Below are 21,925 nucleotides of genomic sequence, written 5' to 3' on the forward strand. Positions count from 1 at the left end.
TGTTTCAGAGATAGTCAAATGATTTTCTTTTTTCATCAAGTAAATACTTCATGACGTGGTTAAAAATAAGTGTTGGAAAAATACTGATCACTGCACGGTTCGGAATGCAAATTACACCGAGCGCCACAACGGATGGGCTTGGCTTTCCGGTTGTTATTTCATAGGATTTTTCATTTCCATCTATCAGGTGCCATTCCCGGTGCGGTTTTCATATTACGGCCATTTTTCTGCAGCCGTGACAGAACGCAGCGTCACACGCGACTGATGGCCTCATGTCCCTGTGGACCGTGCCGACACAGACACAGGAAAGACATCCGTTTTTGTGTCAGGAGGTAATAAGCATTTCTCTTCCTCCCTACAATTTCCACTGCAGTTCTCTGTTCGCCTGTCGATCCCAAACAATTCTTTCCACCTGACATTCTCGCGGCCTCACGGGGCTTTCTAGTTTGCCCCCACCTCGCAACCCGGGACGGCTATGGAAATCCGAAATGAACGTGAAAATAGAATTCCAACTTGGTGACAAAGGAAAATAATGAGGAAGGTACCCGAGGAGCCCAGTTTTGATGTATTATTTAGAAAGCTCGTGCTGCTGTCTGGCAGTTGTCCCCCAGGTACCCACAAGGCGTGACAAGAGGAAATGCAGTGACGGGCAGATGGAGGAGAATTGTGTTAAATATGCTTTTTTCCTCATATGCCTTTTTTTGTACTTGCTCAGGGGTCAAGACAGAAAAAGAAAACCCTTCTCACCAGCTGGACTTGTGATGGTTACGCAGCTCCAGATAATCGTTGCCTCGTTGGTAGTCAGCCATTAATTATTTGTCTATTTGTCAGAAACCGCTTGCCACACGCGTGTTGTCTCTTTGCCTTCTTTGTGAGAATGGTGTTGGATTTTATCTCACTGATGATGCTCTAATGTACTGCGAGACAAGAGACCTTAGAACCAGGGGTGTGTGTGCATGCGGCAGACAGGGCCGGCTTTCACTGCCAAGGCTTTAGAGCAAGAAGCCATTTCTGCTTATATGGTATTAAAAACATAAGAAGGCATGCATTTTGCCCTTAGAAATCTCAGGCAATCCTGCAGCGTCATTAGAACTTTTTCATGAGGATTCTATTCTACACCCCTATCACTTACGTAGAATCTGTAAAAACGTATATTTTTAATTAAACAGTGGAAACAGGTTATCCCTAGGTGAAACCGCCTCCAATTTCATTATCTTCACTATTTGTTTCGCGTTACCCTCCTCTGTCATAAAAAATTCATCAGCGACTCATTTTCTAAGGAATTCGCGCTGGGAAACTGAGGGGTGCCCCTCCTTGGGTTCTGGCAGTTAAGGGTTCCAGGGCCCCTTTCCATGGACACCCACGGCCTGGACCTGTGGGGATGCTCGGCCTCGTCAGGGAGTGTCTGGTCACCAGTGAGGCTCGAGACCATCCCGGTTGGGGCTCAGGCTGCTTCGCTTCGAGAGCATGGCGAGGGGCAGTCGCCTAAGCACCAACTTCCTGGGTGGGCAGGCAGGGCTGTGTTGAACACTAAATAATAAAAGTAGGTGATGAAAGTGGAAATGTTAAAGAAGACAGCACTTGGGGATGGTGGAAGAGGTATCGGCACGAGATATGACCCTTGGTAAAGGTTAACCTGACCGATGGGTGAAGAAAAGTTAGGATGGGAACAAGGCAGTGTAAGGACATGATTCTGCTCGAATCGGGAATCTAGGGGAAGGTGAATTGGGAGGAAGGACACTCCTTCATAAGAGCTGCGTTAGGAAGCATCCTTTAATTATGTTCTAATAACACTATGAGAAGATGACTATCTCATGATGTGTCAGATCAGAGCCTAAGAAGGAATTTATAATTGCTACTAATGATTTCACTTGCTCGATGATACTCAGGTTCTATGTTGACGTGTCAAAGGAAAATACAGAATCTGCAGGTATTCTGTTTTTGGTGTAGGAGATAGTGAAGTGAATAAAAGACACAAAATCTTCTAGTCGTACCTGTCCCAGTTGTGTCCCAACACACAGTGAAAGCTGGAAACGCTCGTGCGGGAAGCCACACGATGGAACGGTGGCCTGGTCAGCAGATTCCCGTAAGAGCCCTTCCTGTCCCCTGCTCCAGGGCAGCTCCAGGGGACTCTACACGGCAGACCCTGGGCCTGACTTCCGATGATAAGGTTCTGATTGGCTAAGGGGCACCGATCATCAGAACTCGTGCGTCTGAGCCGGAATGCCGAATTTTAAGCAAGTTCGCTGTAGATAATGGCTCGCTGCCTTTACGAGCATAGAGTAACTTGTGGGAATGCCACAGCTTGGTCCCCAGCCCAAGGAGAGTTCATCCCCAGACTCCTACGTTCTCTTCCTAGAAGCTTAAGATCGACATGATGATCAATGTGACAAACCATGCTCAGATGCATACCTTAGGCCAGAGGCTCTAAGATCTTGAGTGCTGAATTGTCTTAATCAGCCTACTCCTGTTTTAAGTATTATTTCTAAAATAATTATAAGCAAAATAGTGGCTTTGAAACCATAGATGTCTATGCTTGTAGGCAAATATAAATATAACAGTATCTCTATGTATGTTTTAGAAGGTGCAGATTTAAATTTTGTTTACTTTTCTAGGTTTTGAGGCATAGTCCTCATGACAGTATTTGTCGTTATTGTTTTTTAAGAAGTATCATGTTAGGACTTTTCATCCTCATTTGGTTTCCCTCGTTTGGTGACTGCACTAATCGTGTGCGAGCGCCTTAAGGCTGGAATGCGGGGCACGTTTGCTTATCCGTTTATTTCATCCACATTTATGGTGTGCCTACTGGAGACGCTGCAGCGGGTCCTGGGTTGCAGAGCTGGATCTCGCAGCCCGAGCCTGCACGGAGCTTGCGTTCCGGTGGGAGAGAGGAAACAACCAGAAAGGAAGTAAACGTTTAATAGAAAGTGAGGTGATAATCGGGGCTCGGAGGAGAAACCAGGGCACAGTGAGGGTGTGGCCTGGGGTGGCCTTATATTCTGTTTGATACTAAATGTTCTGAGCACGTGACATATGAGCAAGGAAGGGAAGAAATGCCTCTTGATACGATCAGGGGAGTTAATTTTCTCAGAAGATTCACATGGTCTACATATCCCCAAAAATCGTCACCATGTCCTCTCTCTAATGCCCTTTTAGTACTTGCTCATAAGACTATGTTTTATGGTTATATTAATCATTTTCGGGACCTGTATTGTTAGCTACATTAGGTGGATAACAAATTCCTTAGATTGCAGCTTGCAGGGTTCTCTCTAGTTTTGACGAGGGGATGTATTCACTCTCGTTATAATGTCCGCACTTTCATTTTCTGAGAGAAGGGTTTGCGAAGGAAGGTAGGAGGAGAAACGGTCTGCGTGGCGAGGATGTGCGTAAGCGGGAAATACGTGTGCTCGGATCACAAAACTTTATGTCCAAGTCTGAATTAATTGCAAAGCCAAATATGGATTAATGGTTTGTTCTGCGGAAGGTGTAGTGTGTTAAAACGTCTAAGGAATCATGTTACAACCTCCTCTGAGAGATCATCATACTATTAGTTTTACTTCATGAAGAAATTCTAAACCGATGAGCGTTCCCTTCCAAGAATTGTTGGGAAGGTTAGTACTTTATTGTAATTGTGCCCGTTCTTTAAGAGAGGGTCCCTCTGTAGCTGCCAACACAGCCTGGCTCAGTGCTGACCGACGCGGGGAAGATCGGTAAGGTGATCTGTACTTTCAGAAAGAGACTGTTAGTGGCCTGGCTTCTGTTGGAGTTCATTCTTAAAGCCTGTTGTCACAATGTGTTAAAAGCGTGAGGAAGAAAGTCCAACTTTTACTTAGCTGGAAAATAAGAAAAAAGGGAGTCTCCTGTTTTTTATGTATAATCCATGTACCAAGGTACCAAGGCGTGAAAACATGCGAGGAAACCTTTTGATCCGAGGCCGTTTTACCTGTGACCGAAGTATCGCTTGGTTACTCTGCACTCGTGGTCATGTACAAATTCCAAAACGTCACCCCAATGTCAAAGCTAAGGGACTTCTCATACTTCTGCTATCAGAAAATTTTAAATGTACATTCGTTAGCTACTCTTCATGGCTAAAATTAAAAATGAGCTTCTCGTGGAAATACAGTCCCAGTGCGGAAGTTGAATTTAGCACCTTTGAAATTTAAGGCGGTCACCGACTCGAACAGATGGCCACCTCTGGTTCCAGCCCGTGGGAGTTCGCAGCTGTCACATCGGCTGTGGAAGGGCCCATATGGAGACCCGCACGTGGAGAGCAAACCTAAATCAGGTACAGGAGACACTGAGTACAGTGTGAGCGCCAGGCTCCCATTTTCTGGGCGCACACAGATGCGGTTTGTTATTTCCTTTCGAAATGATAATGCGACAGTTTCAACATTTCAGCTTTAACCTTCTCCATGACTAGAGGAACTATTCAAATGCTTTTGATGTAATAGTGGAGCGAGTCTGTCTTTAGAGAATAACAATCGGCGCCTTTGTGATTTCACGGCATAAACGATTTGAAAGCTGGAGGTGCGGGGAGAGTGGCCTGTGATGATATTGAATTGCCGGGGTATGTTTCCGAACAGTCAGGAATAGAGAGGAAACACAAAGACAGACTAGAAAGAGTTCTTTTTTTACCCCAGGGAGTTTTAGAGTTTCTTGGTGCATATGGATTTTAGAAAAAGTTTAATTGGATTCGATTTATTCTTTTGACCTTGACAATATAGAGTGAAGGATAGTTTTATAGTCTTCATATGTTCACATGTTTACAAATACCAAATTTTATGGCTTATTCGTGGACCGCTGGCTCAATAAATTCTTAGTAAGCATTTCAAGCCATTGTTTTTCCATCAAGCCTAAACGTCTGACCTGAAGTCGTAGCATAGATTTGTTCTGTCGATAGAGCCGTGGGGAACAAAACGGCCTCGTTTCGGGCTCATTGTTTCAAGGACTCACTGTGGCGTTTGCCGATATTCTTGTATTCAAAGGAAAGCTGCAAATCCCATTGCCTTTTCGGCATTAAAAAGTGGCGGCCCTTCAAGAGTGTCGTTCTTCATGAAGTATGCTGCCTGTGAGCACAGTGCACGGATGAACACATGAGCACGTGAGCCAACTCATTTGTATAAACAGAAGTTTGAGGGGTTGTGAGAGCGAGGATCATGAGTTAGAAAAACCCTTATCTCGTGGGTTCACTCTGCCTCTTAATCCAAAAAAACAAAACCAAACAAAACAAAAAAACCAATCTCTTTCCTGAACATTTTACCTAATTATTACAAAATTTGAAGGGCCTGACCTTACACGTTTATTTTATATTAATTGGTTCTTCCGCTGCTTGGCACCATTCCGTCCTTGTCATCGGTCTGACCTGTCACCTCTTGGCATCCCGCTGCTTTTCCGGAGAGAGACGGCTCGTGGTGTGCCTGAGGAGGGAGACCAGTCAGCCACGGCCCTCACACGGCTCCGAAGCATTAGTACGTGACAGGGTCGGCCACCACCTCTGCTTCTCATTTGTAACAGCCTCTCCAGGAAAAAGGGTGTCTGTAGCGAGGAAGCCATGGGTTGAATCCAAATTTAAGGCTTCGTCTTCCTAAAGTCTTGCTCAGTTTACTAAGTGTCTTGCCTTCTGCTGTATACGGTACAGATGAAGAGATCATGGTTTCCCGAGGGCTGGAAACTCAGGTTAACCAGACATCAGAAGGGAATTCTCAAATGAATTTTTCTAGTGCATTGACAGCCTCACAAATTCCAACTCTAGCAAATACGACGTTCTTTTCAATTAATGTCAAAATATCACCTAGCTCGCACACTAGTCTGTTATGCTAATGGTAGCTCTAGTCTATGGTTTTCAGCATGGCCGTATCAGCGGTGAGGTTTAATTGTAGCCAGTTTCTTTGAATATCCATTAAATCATTTTAGAATTTTTTTTTTTGCCTTTTTACTTGCCCTGAGGTTATTCTGTTATGAAACCTTCTCTTGATTTGTAACGAGCTGTGACTGAATCCAAAGTTGACTCAGTAAGTGGTTTAGAAAACTTTTCTGAGGAAAATATGAAAGGTTTCATTCATGTCGTTAGGAGTTCGATGGGAAAATATACATACGTGTTCTTCGTGGGAAAAGCAGCTGGGATTTGCTTCCTTCCGAATGAGTCTGATGCACTCCTTAGCGTGGGGTCACTTACACAGTGTGTAAAGGATACAGTCCTGCTGGCGGTAAGCTGGATTTGGGGAAGACCGAGATGTAGCTGCTCATTCTGCATCTTTTGTAATCACGTGGTGTCAGCCTAGGGCTCTCAGAGCTCAGCAGAGTCTTGTACATGCAACACAACTAGTCGCGGCTCTGGGTGAACGGAAACGCGGAGGAACGGATGGGTGAATGGGTGACGCCTCGTGCCGGCTGTGGGACGACGGGGGGTCCGAGGACGTCTGGGACCGAAAAGCAAGAAACAGCGCACTACGCAGAGAGCGGACACAGAGCAAAGCACATCGAGGGAAGCTTTTGTGACATAGCCGCCTCACTCAGCCACGCACGCGGATGCGATAGTCATCCTGAACGACGAACTCTGAGGAAAGGGGAATAAATATAATTAAATACAAATGTGCTGTCATATCATCCAGTCACGGATCGTCTTACATCCCCGTTTAACACGGGTGGATTTGAATTTGGACAAACTAATTGAGCTGAATGTTACACTTTGCATTTATTAGAATACGTTTGACGACTCATTGAAGATGGTCTGGCCCCGGCTGATACCATCTGGTGGCCCCGTCAAGTGCACATCAAGGCCTTGCTTCCTGCCGGCTTCTCCAGGCCAGCGACGAGGTCTGGCGAGAACGTGGAGACAGGCTCACTCTGGTGAAACGTGGGACTCACCCTGAGGGCGAACTTGGCTAGAGGACGGCCCACCCCCTGGCCGAACACTTCTTGAATCGCTTCGCAGCCCATACGTCTGCTCCACGCTCCTGCCTCCCGCCTCTCCTTCCGCGGGTAACGGACTCGCGTTGTGGTCTGAATGGTCCGCTTGCCTTCTCCTATAAGCGTCTCGTGTAGCTAATTCTGCCTTGGTGTCTGCCTCTTGGCAGACCCTAAGGAATGGAAAGGGCACTACAAATGGTCTAGAAACCTGGCCGAAAGGTGGGAATCGGCTCACTCGCTGCACTGCGGGTGAAGAACGACATCCTGAGTGGTGGCTGGGGCTCGGTTTATCCCCAGAGCAGGCGGCAGTCCGATGGCAGTGTTGCCTTGGAGATGCCGTGAGCCGGGCATTCGAAAGACTTGGGGGTGAGGGCGGGGGGCGACCGTGCTCACGAAGACAGTGGAGTCGGTGGGTCAGGCTGGCTCGTGTGGATATGCCTTGCAGAGGGAACAAAAGAGTCAAGGGCCATTAACGGGTAGGTAAAGGCTCGTTACTTTGTGAAGACCAGAGAGCCTCTGTGGCGACTTACAAAGAAGCCATTTCTCCCGCAGTGCAAGGGCAGATGACTAAAGATTTTATAGCTGGTGTCCCAGAGCGTCAGAGGGGTTTGAATGCTCAGCCAGTGCGGGGCTGTAACACTAGGGTCGGGTGCGTGATTGGGAAGACTCGGGACCCGGGCATTTGGGGTGTGGCTGAGTGATGGACGCCTCTGGTGACTGTGGCTCTGTAGATGCCGTGAACCTCAGAGATGTAGGAGGCTTGTCTCTCCTTAGGAAGACCTGCTGGAAGATGGTGCAGAAGCCTCTCCCCTGTGAGAGGACAGGTGCCCTGGTCGCCCTAGGGCCAGGCACCAGGCAGCTGCACAGCCCCAGGCCCCACGGCTGGCTGGGTGACTCGAAGCAGCCCTCGCCGGGCCTGCTCGCCTGAGCTGCCCGTCCCCCCTGCAGAAACCACGAAGTGCTCGCCCTCCGTGTTCTCGGTCTCTCTGCTGCGCCGTGTGGCACCCTTGTCTTGGCAACTGCGACAACCGAACTGTCTTTTCCACAGCAATCGTTTTCCGACCCGCCGGCCTTACTACACCTCCAATTTTCTATTCATGCTCTGTGTTCCCAATCAGCGCGAGGCCAATACCTGAGGCGAAGCCAGCATGACCCAGCCGGAGACCGCTGGGCCCGGAGCGTGGGGCCAACTCTACGCGGAAGGGGCTGGCCGAGCCAAGCGAGCATGGCCGGGGCTGGAGCCGGCGCCCGTTGGATGAGCGGCTTCGCATGTGACGTTGGACACGCAGGTGTGCATAGACTCAGGGGGACTTTCTCAAGCCTTGGAATTCAATACTCTGGCAAGGGCCCCAGAGCGTGGGAGAAACTTATCGCTCTCAGAATGCTGAAAAAAAAGTGCTGGCCTCGGAGGGAACGCACGTGGGTCACTCTGGCAGATGGCGCAGGAAGGAATAGAGGGGCTGGTGGGCAGCGGACGGCGGGCCCGGGTGTTTCAGCAGGTGAGGCCGGAGGACCCCGGAGGGCCCAGCGCACACAACGGTCGCCAGAGGCGCGGACGACTCCCTGGAGTAGGGACACCAGCCCCACAGAGTCCAGCGGCGACTCTCCTTGACAGGCCAGTCTGGCAGGGGGCGGGCGGCCATAGCAATGGGTCAGCACGTCCTCCCCGGGGACCTCGGGGCTCCGCAGCGAGGGGAGCCACGCGGTGCCTTCGCCATGATGGGACTGACTCAGTGAGCGGCGAGCTGGTACTAACTGTGGACCAGATGGAGCACTTATTTCCGAAACTCTCAGAAGCTGAGGAGCCTCTGCCTGACAACCCGGTAATGGCGCAGTGACCCCCACTCCCCGACGCCTCCCGAGCGGAGATCCGAGACTGTGAATGTCCTCGGTAGCCTCTTGACCAACGGGTCGGATGTGGGACACATAAAAAAGGCAGAATCTGTAAATGTCTCAGCACATGTAGGTCTGTCCTTGCTGGAACCACCCAGTGGCGCCTGAAGAAAGGAGTCTATCAAAAGGACCTCGGCCTGTCATGCCCATGTGCCCTCAGAAAGGGCTGATTATCACCTTACTGGTGCTGCCTTACCTGTTCCGTCTGTCACAAAGACAAATGGACATGGCTACCGCTTTGTACAAGATTTAGGGGCCTTTAGTTATGCTTTACTTCCCTGTTGTCTCCGACTCATCTGCCATCCTGTCCCAAATCCCTGAGGCCACTGCTTAAGTCACGGGGAAAGAACTTTGCTCAGCGTTCTTGAGTGTCTCCTGCCTCCCAGACTCATTGTATCTATTGGCATTCACTTGAGAAAATCAACAATCCATGTGGACCATTGTGCCCAGGGGTTTACAGAAGCATCCTCTTCCTTTCTGCAATACTCAACTTTACCTGAATCATTAGAGTCGTCGAATTTCCTGAGGACTTCACTTTTTATACACTATATGGATGATCTTCTGCTTGTTCTCGGCCTGAGAGTCTTGCAGAATTGATTTCTTCTACTTGCTGACATTATTAGTGCACCAGGCCACAGAGTCTCCAAGGATAAACTCCAATTTTGCCAGACACAAGTGCATTTTCTTGGCCATGGCATCCAACAGAAATTAAGAGTTGCTTTTCCCCTTACAGATTGGAAGCTACTCATGACCTTACTGGCCAGTTATCAAAAGATAACTTAGAGGATTTCCTGGTCTCATGGGATATTGCAGACATTGGATTCCTAACTTTCCGGGACTCGCTGCTCCTTCCTCTGAGCTAATGAAAGCTGACACTCCTGAGCCCCCACATGATACAGACACACCAGAGAGTGGTTTTTACAACCTAAGGGACTCCCCAGTGATCGTAAGTCTTTCTTTCAGTTCGCACACTGAGACAAGTTTCCAGATTCAAACTTAACAAGAAAATGGACATCGGAGACCCATTGCTTACTACATCTGCACACTGATCTCACGGCGGATCTGTCCTACTTGTTTGCACATGCTGACACCAGCTCGAGGTCAACAGAGGCCCTGCTGACATAGCCTTGGGACCCCTACTTGACCCCAGGGTCCTTCATTCCATTAAGACCTCCCTTTTGACTGAAAACACAGGATATTTTTCGGTTTCCAGACAGACTCCCTTTGCCATCCTTTAGCTCATGGTTTGCTTTGGAAGAAGCATCATTTCTATCTGTTGCTGAAACACTGGGGCCCTGTTCTTCCTTGTCCAGAAGAGAGAGAAACGTGATGACTGCTGTGAACTTCTCTGGGAGTTTTCCTTGCTGACCCCCTTGAAACATCTGAAGACAGCCTACATTGCGAATTATTTGTGAATGAGTCTTTTTCGAGAACTGAACAAGGAAACTGCCCAGCCGACATGCAGTCAGAATCCACTAAGACTTGTCCAAATCCAGCTCTCTCCGAGACATGAATCTGTGTGCTTTGCCAAAATTGCAGCACTTAACGGAGGCCTGCCAGTTAGCGAGAGAGAAGAGAGCAGAGGTCTGCACTGAAACGCTCTTGGAGTCGTTGAAGACCTTGGTTTGCTTTGGAAGAAGCATCACTTTTTAACTGAGGCTGGTGTATTCCAGTTAAACACAGCTACCACGTCAAAGCAGTTTGAAGAAGCGAGTGTTCATCTTTGAGTAGGCCGATCTATTAAACTAAGCGAACACGTCCTGGCTGCCGAACAGGTCCCGAGTTCAAGGTCAGAAAGACTTGCCGACGGTTGGCATCGGGCCTTGAGTTAATTCCAGAATCAAGCGCCTGATTGTGAGATAACACGTTGGAAGAGATGAGATTGTGTGCCTCGCGGAGATGGCATCTGGTGGCACCGTGATAATTATTTGGGATGCACTGAGAGGCTGAAATAGAGTCACAAAACAGGCTGTAACTATCGTGGAAAGGAAAATTTAAAACCATCCTGGGTAAGCATTCACAGGGACGCCTCAGCGAGGTCGTGAGCATGTCCTCGGTGCATGTTCTAGCTGTTGAAAACTGTTCAGATGGGGCAAGGACGTGAGCCAAAGCTCTCAGGCCCTTTCGGACGTCTACATGTGGGTTTCATTCTGCTGCTCCCTGTGCGATCGTGAATACGTTCTTCATCACAGAATGTTGTCTTTTTTTCTGATTGGCTGGAATCCTTTCCTTTTCATAAGTAATCGTTCTTACTGTGGCACAGCTACTTTTAGACTCTCTTCCCCACCTGAATAATGCTCATCTATTCCCCTTCTTTTAGGGTTACCCATGTAGCCCGAACAGTAATTAAGGGACCCTGTGAGGCTTTGCCTGTGAGCCAGAAGCCTCGTTGGTCCCGCCGCCTCCGGTCCTCGGAAGTGTCTGGACCAGGGACTGACCCGTTAAAACGTAAACTTGCTAAACTTTCTGAGCAACTTCAGCTGCTGTGGTTGGAGATTTCACGCTTAGCTCCCCTATTAGGCCCGTTATAATAGGATTTATGTGTGCTGGATGCCCACGCACGCGGGGCGGCACCCCCATCCTTGACTCTGCCCGTCCACGAGCTGCTAGAGCCAGATGTTCACAGCTCTGAAGCCAAGCTCATTATTCTCATTCAGCCCATGCGGCGTTGCCCAAAGGTAAATCCTAGGTGGCCCTGCCTGACCTTCAGCCTGGAAGCTGGTGGGTGGCGTAGACCAAGACTCCTGAAAACCAGCAACGACGACAGGATAGGGCCAGGCGATGAGACCTGGGACCCTCGTGGACCAAGAAGAGAGACTGTGCGAAGCCCGAAGCCCAAGATCTCCCGCCGGGCCCTTCCCGTGCCCCCCACGGTCGCTCCTGCTCACGCCTCTCTGCGGTCTAAGCATGAACTCGGTGCCCACGCGTGCGGATGAAACCGAGCTGCCGCCCAAAGGCTCCCAGACCAGAAGAACATTCCTCCTTCTTCTGGGCCTGGTCTTTGACCATTCCCGAAACGCACTGAAACCCAGTGGTCTCCTCGTTCTAAAGTTTTATGATATCGCTTCCCGGAAGTAAAACACGCACACACGCGTGTGCACACACACGCACACAGCCCACTTCAGGGTCTGCCCGTAACGCTCCTTGGCCTGCCTTTGCTCTGCCTCGCCCAGATGACTCCTATCACAGGATCAAAAAGGTCGCATCCTTAGAAAAACCTTCCTGGTCCCCCATTGTATGCTCTTCCCCTTATGACGTATATACTAATTTGCGCTTTTCTTTCCGTGGGGTTATTTGGTTATCTTTCATCTCGAATAAACGGTCTCATAATCTTTATGGCACCAGGGGCCGGTGCTCCCATGAGAGTCTAACGCCTGAGGATCTGAGGTGGAGCTGAGGCGGTGATGCTGGCCCTGGGGGGCAGCTGCAAATGCAGATGAAATTTCACTGGATTGTCCGCCACTTACGTCCTGCTGTGTGGCCTGGTTCCTAACAGGCCACGGACTGGCGCCACGGGTTGGAAACCCCTGCTGTCGAATGAAATCTAAGTACGACATTGCTCCGGCCCGCTGTTTCCACGTGGATGACCTTTATTAACGAAAGCCGGTTTCACTGCTTTGAGCATTTTCCATCAGCTTACCCAGGAAAATGACAGGAGTTCGTTTCCACACCAATCGATGTGAACCAACCTGTCACGTGGTCGAGACGTGGCTGTCGTCGTCGAGCCACGGGTGAGGAGTCGTGCGAACCTTCTGCACTGTGCGAACAAGGCTAATGGTACAGTCCACACCCTTCTTGGGACGGCAACGACTCCCACACAGGCAGCTGACGAGTAATTTTTGAATTCGGTGGGTGAAAATGATGCTAAAGAAAGGTCGTTGGCCTTACTCGTACATTTTCCTCGTGACTCACAGCGCTTGAGAATACGCGTCTGGAAAATTTCGCATTTTGGAAATATTTTCATGCCTGATGTTTCAGGTTCGAAAGAACTATCGCTTAGCCACGTGCTGCCGTCGCCATGTGTGGTAGGCGGTGGGCACGACAAGCACGTCCGTGACCTGATGTCCGGGACGTGCGCGTGTGCACATTCCGCGGCAAAGGGGCTTCGCGGCTCCAGCGAAGCGCACGGGCCTTGACACAGCGGCGCTTTCCTGGATCGTTCGAGCGGGGCCCCGTCTAGCCACAGAAGCCCTGAAAAGCGCAGAGTCGTTTTCACCTGGGATCCGAAGGCAGGTGCGGCAGGGGGCAGAAGGGGAAGACGGCGGAGCCACGGAAGGAAAATCTGCAGGGCGAGACGGACGGGGCCCGCCGCTGCTGGCCGGAAGGCGGCCGATGAGCCTGGTGATGCAGGAGCCTCGGGGACTTGAGAGACCCCGGCCGCCAGCCAGCGGGACACGGGGAACTCGGCCCTGCGGCGGCTCGACACTGGAGGCTTCCAACGTCCTGCAGGAGGCCGCAGTGGGCTCTTCCCCAGAGCCTCCGGAGAGACGCACGGCCCGGCCCACACCCCGACTTCGACCTTGTGAGCCTGGGAGAGGACCGAGGTGAGCCACGCTGAACTTGAACTTCTGGGGTGAGTTTGTCAGGGTGGCGGTGAAAAGCTGACACATGTTAAAATATAAACTGAGGCATAGTAGAATGTCGAAGAGTTTATATAGCAAAAGCCCATTTGAGCAGGACAGTGCCAAGGCGGACGAGAGGCAGGGTAAACACTTATGTAGAGAAAATGCAGAAGAAAGAAAGGAAATTAACCGACTGCCTCTAGCCTGAAGCCTGGTTGCCTGTTCGTGACTGGTTGTCCTCAATAGTTTGGTTTCGTAACCTTGAGACTGTCACAGATTTAGACTCCAGTTTGCTTACATAGGCACCCTGGCATCTGGTCACCTTGGTCTAACGGCCTCCTCGTTTAATTAAACACCCAATATTCTTACCGTTTTAAGACTAAATGGCTTAAATGTCTGATTAAGTGTGTTGATGTATAAAATATTGTATAGAAGACCTCTATCCAAATATCTTTTTGTTTCTGAGGTTGATTCATTTTTATGAAATGTTCCAATTTCTCAGTGGAAAAAAAGAAAAAAAAAAACACCTCAAAAACGAAACACTTTGAACTCTGTTGAAAATCTCGAAGAACTATATTCTGAGGCGAAACGTGTCTTTCCATCCTTTGCCTTCCCTTTCTTGCTTAACCAGGCAGAAAAAAAAAAAAAAAAACCCTCCCTGGAAAATTGGAAGCCGCAGGTGACCCTGTCATGCTTCCGTCCACTTAACACCTGCCGCTGCAAGGTCCTCCGTTCGCGTCACTTTGCACCAGATTTTGAACTTGAACATTTTGTTCAGTGGGAGAATAAAAAGAGGCAGGCTGTTGGCAAAAAGGATTATTGTTTTTCTGAACCGGTTCCTTTAAATTTAAAATGAAGCTGCAGAGAAGAGAGGGGTCCCTTCGCCAGACCCCCGGCCACCTGCGGGCCAAAGAAGTCCACCTTCCCCAATCAGCTGCCCGTCGCCTATGACTCCGGCTCCACCGAGGTGGGACTCAGAACTCATGGTGGTGAATAAAAGTTTGTGGAATGAATGGATAATGACACGATCAGTCATTTTATTGTACGTTTTTTGGGCTATGTCAGTGCTAAAGTCCAATTTTTTTGCAAAAAAAGTGTTTCATACATCTGTGGTCGCCTTATACCAGGCTAGGTGCGCTCTGTGTAATAGCGGATGTAACTGGAAGTGCCAGACCTGTCCCCACAGGAGGGAGGGGGCCCCACAGCCCCCGTCTGTAGAACCCTGCTTCTACTCCTGCTCTGCGGGCAACACAAAGGGATTTACCCTGAAGCCGAAGCAGGGGCGATTCTTGGAGCAGTCACGTTCTGCAGGCCGCAGAGCGGGTCGGCGAGGCGCTGCTGGGGACCGGCCGTGGGACTGAGCTCGTTGGACACCCGACCCCCCAGGTGTGTCCTGAGGTGACCAGAAGCCCAAAGGCTCCTGCCGGCTCGAGCCTTAGCAAGGACATGCAACGGGCCGCTTCCTCAGGATTGATTGAACTTAGGAACATACGCGTCGTATTACGTTTCTCTGATGTTAAAGAAACAGATATTTCTTTCGGAAAAATTTGAGGCCGGAGTTCTAATATTCTAGGAATAACTAACTGTGAAATTCGATGTTTTGATTTTACTAGAGCATCTTCCCTCGAGGAGTAAAAGAGAGACTCCCCGGGATGAGGGTATGAGAGTTTATCTTCTTCTGTCGTCTAGATTCATTTATGGTCCTTTCTCATGACTCGTATGCTTAAGGATATGTAGCCGAAAAGAATTATATTATGAAAATAGTTCATACTTCATTTTTAAAATTTGAAAGGAACATTATCAATCGGTTACGGGTTGAATTGTGTCCCCTTCGAAATCCGTATGCGAAAGTTTTGACACGCATGACCTCATCTTGTGACCTGATTTAGAAATAAGGTCGTCGCAGGTGGAGTTAGTTAAGACGAGGTCACCCTGGAGTGGGGCACCTGAATGGCGTGTTAGTGGCATCTTCGTAAGAGGGGCAAGTTCAGACGCAGGTGGGCGCATGGGGAGGACAGCCCGTGAACTCGAAGCCCGCCATGCAAAGGCCACGTCCGGGACCACGTCCTTCTGACACAGCTGGGCAGGAGCCAACCCCGCCCACACCTGAATCTCTGGCTTCCGGCCTTCGGAACCACGAGACAAGGAATTTCTGTCGTTTAAACCCCCTGTGTGTGGTGCTTTGTTATGGAAGCCCTAGAAAACAAATATGCATTTTTTTTTTTTAAGATCATTTATCAACTTGCCTTCCAAAGGCGTCCACTCGCTGACGCCCAGACCGGTGAGCACACAATGTCATGTGGTAAAGGAGATTTGGATGCAGTTATGGTTACGGACCTTAAACTAGGGAGATTATTTGGATTATTAGGCTACACACACACACATATACATGCATACATGCATACATACAGACATATCCACATACATACATACATATGTTAAACACGAAGCCACAAAAAAGCTCGAAGCTGTCAACTGGGAGGATGAGGCTCCATCTTACGAATCATCTGAGACAGCAGATCCAGCAGCCTCAGGGGGAATCTGGGTATCATGTAATTTGAAGTAACAACCAAGTATATTCCAAGGTCCAAATGAGAATTTTGTCTTCTAATATTATCATTATTTATACAAGTTAAAAAGCGACATGATGTTTCTGGAATTTATTTGAAGTTTTAAAGCATATTGAGGACAGTGTGAAATTTTTACATCGGTCAGTTGTGAATAATCACAGAGAACTGCCTTGCAGGGTCATCTTTCATGTTTTCAGAATGACCGGACGCAAATAGGAAGGCCGCCCCACTGCGGCCTTTTAATTCTCTATGGGAAATGAAATGACATAGGTAGAGACCTATATTTCTTATAAGCAGAAAGAGTATTTCTAGATTTTTTGGCTTTTATTTATTTATTTAGAGGCTTTTCAAAGCGATTGCTTTTTCTTAATACCTGTAACTTGTTAATTTTTTCCACATCGATTTTTAAATGTTTCGGACATTTATATTTGTGTTGCTTTGGATTCTAAGCCCAGTAATTGCCTGTCTTTTCCCTCCCTCTCTCTGTTGAATCGGCTGTTATGTTCAAGTCAGCAACCCACGCACTCAGACATGACCCTCATACACTTCTTCAAGCCTTAATGCGTTTCTCTTCCTCTGTAAGCCTGAGACACATCTTCAGAAGCACACGGAGTGTCTCGAGTCAGGAAGCTGGTCTACCATTCACCTCTTGGCGTTGGCGGATGCTAATAAAGATCTCTCCACGTGTGTGCATGAGTTTCTGGGGCCCAGCATGTCACTTTAAGAAAGTATTCCTTTAGTGACATCCGTTTCCAGGACTTAGCCTTTTATGAGAAATGATCGAACACGGTCCTTGGAAGCTTATCGATTGCCGATTAATGGTTCTCAATCTCAAGTTGTGTCTAAATCTTTACTGACAAATAGCGTTATTTTTCCAGGAAGACTTCATGCCTATAGAACTGTTTCTGGCTTTATCAACCGAAATCAGGCAAACGAGGTGGTAGTTAAATGCACTGGTCGCTCATTCTGAAAAGTGATAAAGTTATTTATTTATTTGTTTGTTTTGTCCAGCTAAAGACGCATCTTTGAGAGCCGTGGAGACATGCTGTCCAGTCCCAGCCTTGGGGTCAGGGGACGCCCGTGCGATGAGCCACCCCGCTGCCCGCCACCTCCTCCTTCTTGGCTCCCCATGCAGTGACGCGGTTGGCGAAGGGCCCAGAGGCCAGGAGAGGGGGCACCTGAGCGGCCTGGCCATGCGGAGGTAAATTAATATTTCTGGAGTTACATAAAGGAGGTTTTGTGGCTATCCCACTGATATGAGAATTAATTCATTACTTGCGGATTATTAATGCATGCTCAGCAAATAGGTTTTCAAGATTGTTAGGAAGAGGAAGATATAGTGGCTAATTAAACTTCCCATTTACTTTTCAGATTTCAGTTTGTAACTTTGAAAATAAATGTGTGTTTTGGCTCAAAAGGTCTTTCTTTAAAAAATGAAGATTTAAATAGACAGTTCCATAGAAAAATAATCACTCTAAAAGCCTCATCATTTTAGTGCCGGAGAAAAGACTAAGAGTAGATTTCAATTTCTGTAGCACTGTCATAAAGAAAGAAGGTCCCAAAAAAGAATTGCTACAATTCCTCAGGTTTTGCGAAAGTCTCATTTAAAACTCTAAGGTCTCATTTCACGCGGGAAAGAAAGAAATATATTCATATGCAAAATAAAAAGAAGAAATCGTCGCTATAAATTTACTTGCTCTGATTAGAGATCCGCTTTATCTTTTGGCCGCGTTTGGGACCTGAGGCTTTAATTCCCATCTCTGTCATTTATTCCCTAAGACTCCAGCAAGCTCACAGGTTCACGGCTCGTCTATAAAGCATCTTTGAATAAATTAGGACAGACTGTCCCTCTGGGCAGACGCAGCCTGCAGGCACAGAGCGGTCTGCCTTGGGGAGAGGCGAGCACCGTGCCCAGGGCAGCCTCCCCCACCCTGCGTGGCTTTGCCACCCGGTTCGGCCCTGCTCATGCCTCCGGTGTGGTCCACTCGTTAATGGGTGCCTTAGGGCCATGCGCGGCTGGCCAGTCACATCATGAGTTTCTATCTTGGTTTTATCATTACCAGGGATGTTCTCCCGTGTTGCCACCAACCTTCTGATTCTGAAGCAAAAGTTCCCTGGGCTCTGCAGCTTGACGGCCAGCCGTCTATGTTCCTAACAGAGCTCCCGTCGGAATCCCCTCCCAGGAGGAAGCTCCAGTGCAAACGGGTCTATCTACAAATCAGCAGAGGAAGTCCATGTCGGCTCCTAAGGATCACCGGCCGTGCGAGGGGAACCAAGAGCATGAAAGAGAAAAATGAAGACAAACGAACAGCAAGCCGGTACTGAGGGGACCGAAATAATGCAGAGAACTAAAGCGAGCTAAAATAAACCAATTTAGAACATTTATTTTATTAACATATCCAGAGAGATGGAAGAAGATATTACGATCAATGTAAAAAGAATAGAATAGTGTGGAAAATGAATAACTCAAGAACAAGAAACCGTTCCTAGAAATTAAAAAATAAATTAGAGCAACTCTCCAGAACGTAGAAGAAGATGAGAAATGAAAATATGACACCATCGGACAGTGCAGATGGGAGAGTAAATTTACGGGAGGGCGGGGGGCTCGCGTCCGATTGGAGCGATGGAGCGCGCCCATCCCCCTGACCCGCAATGTCCCCGGCCTAGGCCCGGTGTGGCTGGTCTACACGATGGTGGTCAGTGCCGTGGCCTCGAGGGACCGTCTCCCGACATCGCATGTGGGTGCAGTGAGGGAACGTTCGTGTGGCTTTGTAACCGTGGACTCTCCCTGGTCGTGTACGTGACCTGGCTAGGAGCGCCCTGGCTGGTGTCACCCTGCTTCTCCGTTGAGCTAACGCCGGCACCCCGACTGTTCCCTACTGAGCTCTCCCGGCAGAGAGGAAGCGGGCCTCCGACAACGCCTGGATTGTCCGCCTCCCCTCAGAGGCACCGTCGATGGGGAGGGAGGAGCAGTATCTAGATACGCCACGAGAATTCCAAGATGAGAGAAGAGACAACGTGGATAGAAGCGCATGCTCAAAGAAATTGAAACATAATAATTTTTGGTGCTGGAGAAGGACCCAGGTCTTCCCACTGAGCAAGTCTACAAAATGAAGACAGGGAAAACGAACCCAGACTAAACATGTCCTCAAGGTTGTTGGGATAACAAGGATGAAGATGAGTGTCTATAATCCATGACGTTATTTTTGATGTTAGATAAGAGAGAGATAGTTAAAGAAAAATGCACCTCATCACGACAGACACAAGAAAATCTGAGTAGTTCTGTATCTATTAAGTAATTGAGTCTATTTGAAATGAAAGAGGGATTTTATATATTTTCTAGATAGTAATTTTTTTTTTTTAACAATACATGTTTGAAAGAGTTTCTGCACAGCTGTCACTTGACTTTTAATACTGTTTAGGGTGGTCTCAGACCTACAGAAGTTTAAAAAATTTATGTAGAGTGTGTCCCCAGAAATCACTAGTGTTCCCTGATGTCTCTGGCTCATCGGTCCTCCTGGGAAAACAGAACATTACTTGATCTGAGTCTCTTCAATTTCAGCATGGCCACATGACTGTCGTTGTTCGATGACGCGTAACCGAAGTGACATGGCGCTTCCCAGTGAAATAATTTGTCAGTTCACAATTCTCCATGCCATTCTTCCCCTGGAGTGTTGACCAAGGAGGTCACATGTTCCCAATGGGACAGCCAATAATTGGGGGAGGAATTGATACCAATAGAAAACAAATAGTAGATTTAAAAATGGTTACGCTAAGTAAAATTCCACCATAGTCTGTTTACTAGAGATATATCTTAAATAGAAGAAACCAGAAAGGTTAAAAATAAAGGGATAGAAAAATATATTAAGGAAAACCTGATAAAAGATAGCTGAGGTGGATATGCTGATATTAGATTAAGTGAATTTTAAGTCAATAAGCATCACCGGTGATAAAGATTGACATTTCATCATAATTAAAGGATAAAACAGTCAAGAAGATTTAACAATTCTTAAACTGAATTACGCAGCTCGAAAAAAATATAAATATAAATATATAAAGCCCGAATTGATCACAATAGAAGGGAAAATATATAAACCCACATTTGTTTCGGAAAGTGGTAACACAAGCAGATAAAAAACTGAAAAGGATTTAAAAGAGCTCAATATCTTGATTAACAACATGATCGTCACATGTAAAACGCTTTCCCCCCAAACCGGAATGCAAGCGCCTCTTAGATACTCAGATTGTTTCACTAAATTGACCACATTTAGGGCCATAAAACAGGTCAACAGGTTTTAAACAATGAAAATCTTGCAGGCTATGTTAACCACAATAAAATAAGCTAGACATAAAAAACCAGGGCTAACTAGGAAATACTCAAATGTTTCTAAATTAGACACTGTTCCCCTAAATAACCCAAGACAACAACAATGATAATCAGAAAATATTTAGAACTAAAAGATCATAAAAAATTATGACACATTAAAACTTTTGACATGTGGCTAAAACTGCACTTGGAGGGGAATTTATTTCCTTAATTATATTAGGATATAAGAAAAGTTGAAAATTGGCGACCTACATATCTGTCCCAAGAAGTCAGAGAAAGAATAACGACAGTTCAAAGCAAATATACAGAAGAAAGTAACAAAAATGTGATAAGCATTTAATGAAATAGAGAACGAATTTGCAATAGAAAAATATAACAAAGCCGGAATTGGGGTTTTAAAATAGACTAATAAAATTGGTAAACCCACAGCCAGTCCAATCAAAAAAAGCTGACCGTACAAATGGCTAATATTAGGAACTTGAAAAGGACATCACTACAAATCCTATAGAAATTACAAATACTCAATTTCAATTAAGGAAAGGAGTTAGAGGAAAAAGAAATTTAGGATTTTTGGAAATATCTGAAATTAAAAACTTACAGGTTAATTATAAATACATGTATTACCACAAAATTTCATACGAGTTTGTTAAAAATAGCAACACGGAATAGCTATGCTTCAATAAAAAAAAAAAAAAAGCAATTTAACCTTACTCTTTTGGTTTTTATTTTGATGACTTTTAAAAAAAATTGTCAGTAACAGTGGCTACAACAGACATCTCTGGCCATTTAATCCTGACCCTTTTCTTTAAGCCTTATCTCACCTAGAAATATAGCCACTGAAGTATATTGGGTCGAAGTGTGGGATGTGTCATAGGTATCTGTTATATACATTTACAAGGTGATGAGTTTTTAAAAAGGCCAAGGGTTAAAAAATATTTTGATAGATTGTGTGACATCCTCCTCTCTCCCAGTGTGAACACCTCTGAGAACAGAGCCACATCAAAAAACCTCTGACAAGATTTCAGGTATTCTTCCTGGGAGGAAACATGGGGGCAGCGGAGAGGAAAGAGTAAAGTCAGCCGGCCTCCTCTTCGGGGGTCGGGGAAGTGTCAGCGTGTGCACCTGTCGGAGAGACGGGTGACCCGGGTAACGTAACCTATGCGCTTACTGGACCTCCAAGTAAATAGATTAATGATGTTTGCTGCAGTATCCTTATCTGTGCAATGTTCTTAACGGGGTGTCTCTGTTCAGAGATCGCCTACAGTAGGTAAGGTCCCTGAAATAATATCATATCAGCTGGGGATAGATTGGATGTTTTGTAAGCCACACTTCCCCACGGCGAGGAAATGAGTGCTCAGAAGCGTGCGCACCGCGAGCCTCGGGACACGTGCGTGTGGCAGGAAGGAAGGGCTTGGGGGACACCATCGGATCTCAGACATCTCCTTGTTTCTTCTGCGCCTCTCGATTGCCTGTATCTTTGACATTATCAGTGAAACCAGCTAACGGTGCTCTCTTCGGCTCATTTGAGTCAGAAATGATGATGATATGATCCTGTATGCTTGTTCAGGCAGCTCCGCGAGTCTGTGGTTTCGGAGAAGGCTTTTTGGAAGAGCTGAGTCCAAAAGCTGAACATGGTGGATTCTCCAAGGAGGGCGGCACAGGTT

At 47.3% G+C, this 21,925-nt stretch overlaps 1 long non-coding RNA gene across 1 annotated transcript; it reads left to right on the forward strand.

The window, feature by feature from the left end:
- Window positions 1-188: 188 nt before the first annotated feature.
- On the forward strand, window positions 189-21,088 carry LOC118609950. The gene is made up of 3 exons (XR_004953509.1): window positions 189-332; window positions 16,946-17,135; window positions 17,998-21,088. It is a non-coding gene; the product is annotated as an uncharacterized LOC118609950 (long non-coding RNA).
- The last annotated feature ends 837 nt before the right edge of the window (window positions 21,089-21,925 follow it).

Source organism: Rousettus aegyptiacus, unplaced genomic scaffold (genome assembly GCF_014176215.1).
Source record: "Rousettus aegyptiacus isolate mRouAeg1 unplaced genomic scaffold, mRouAeg1.p scaffold_m13_p_12, whole genome shotgun sequence".
In the NCBI taxonomy this organism is placed as follows: domain Eukaryota; kingdom Metazoa; phylum Chordata; class Mammalia; order Chiroptera; family Pteropodidae; genus Rousettus; species Rousettus aegyptiacus.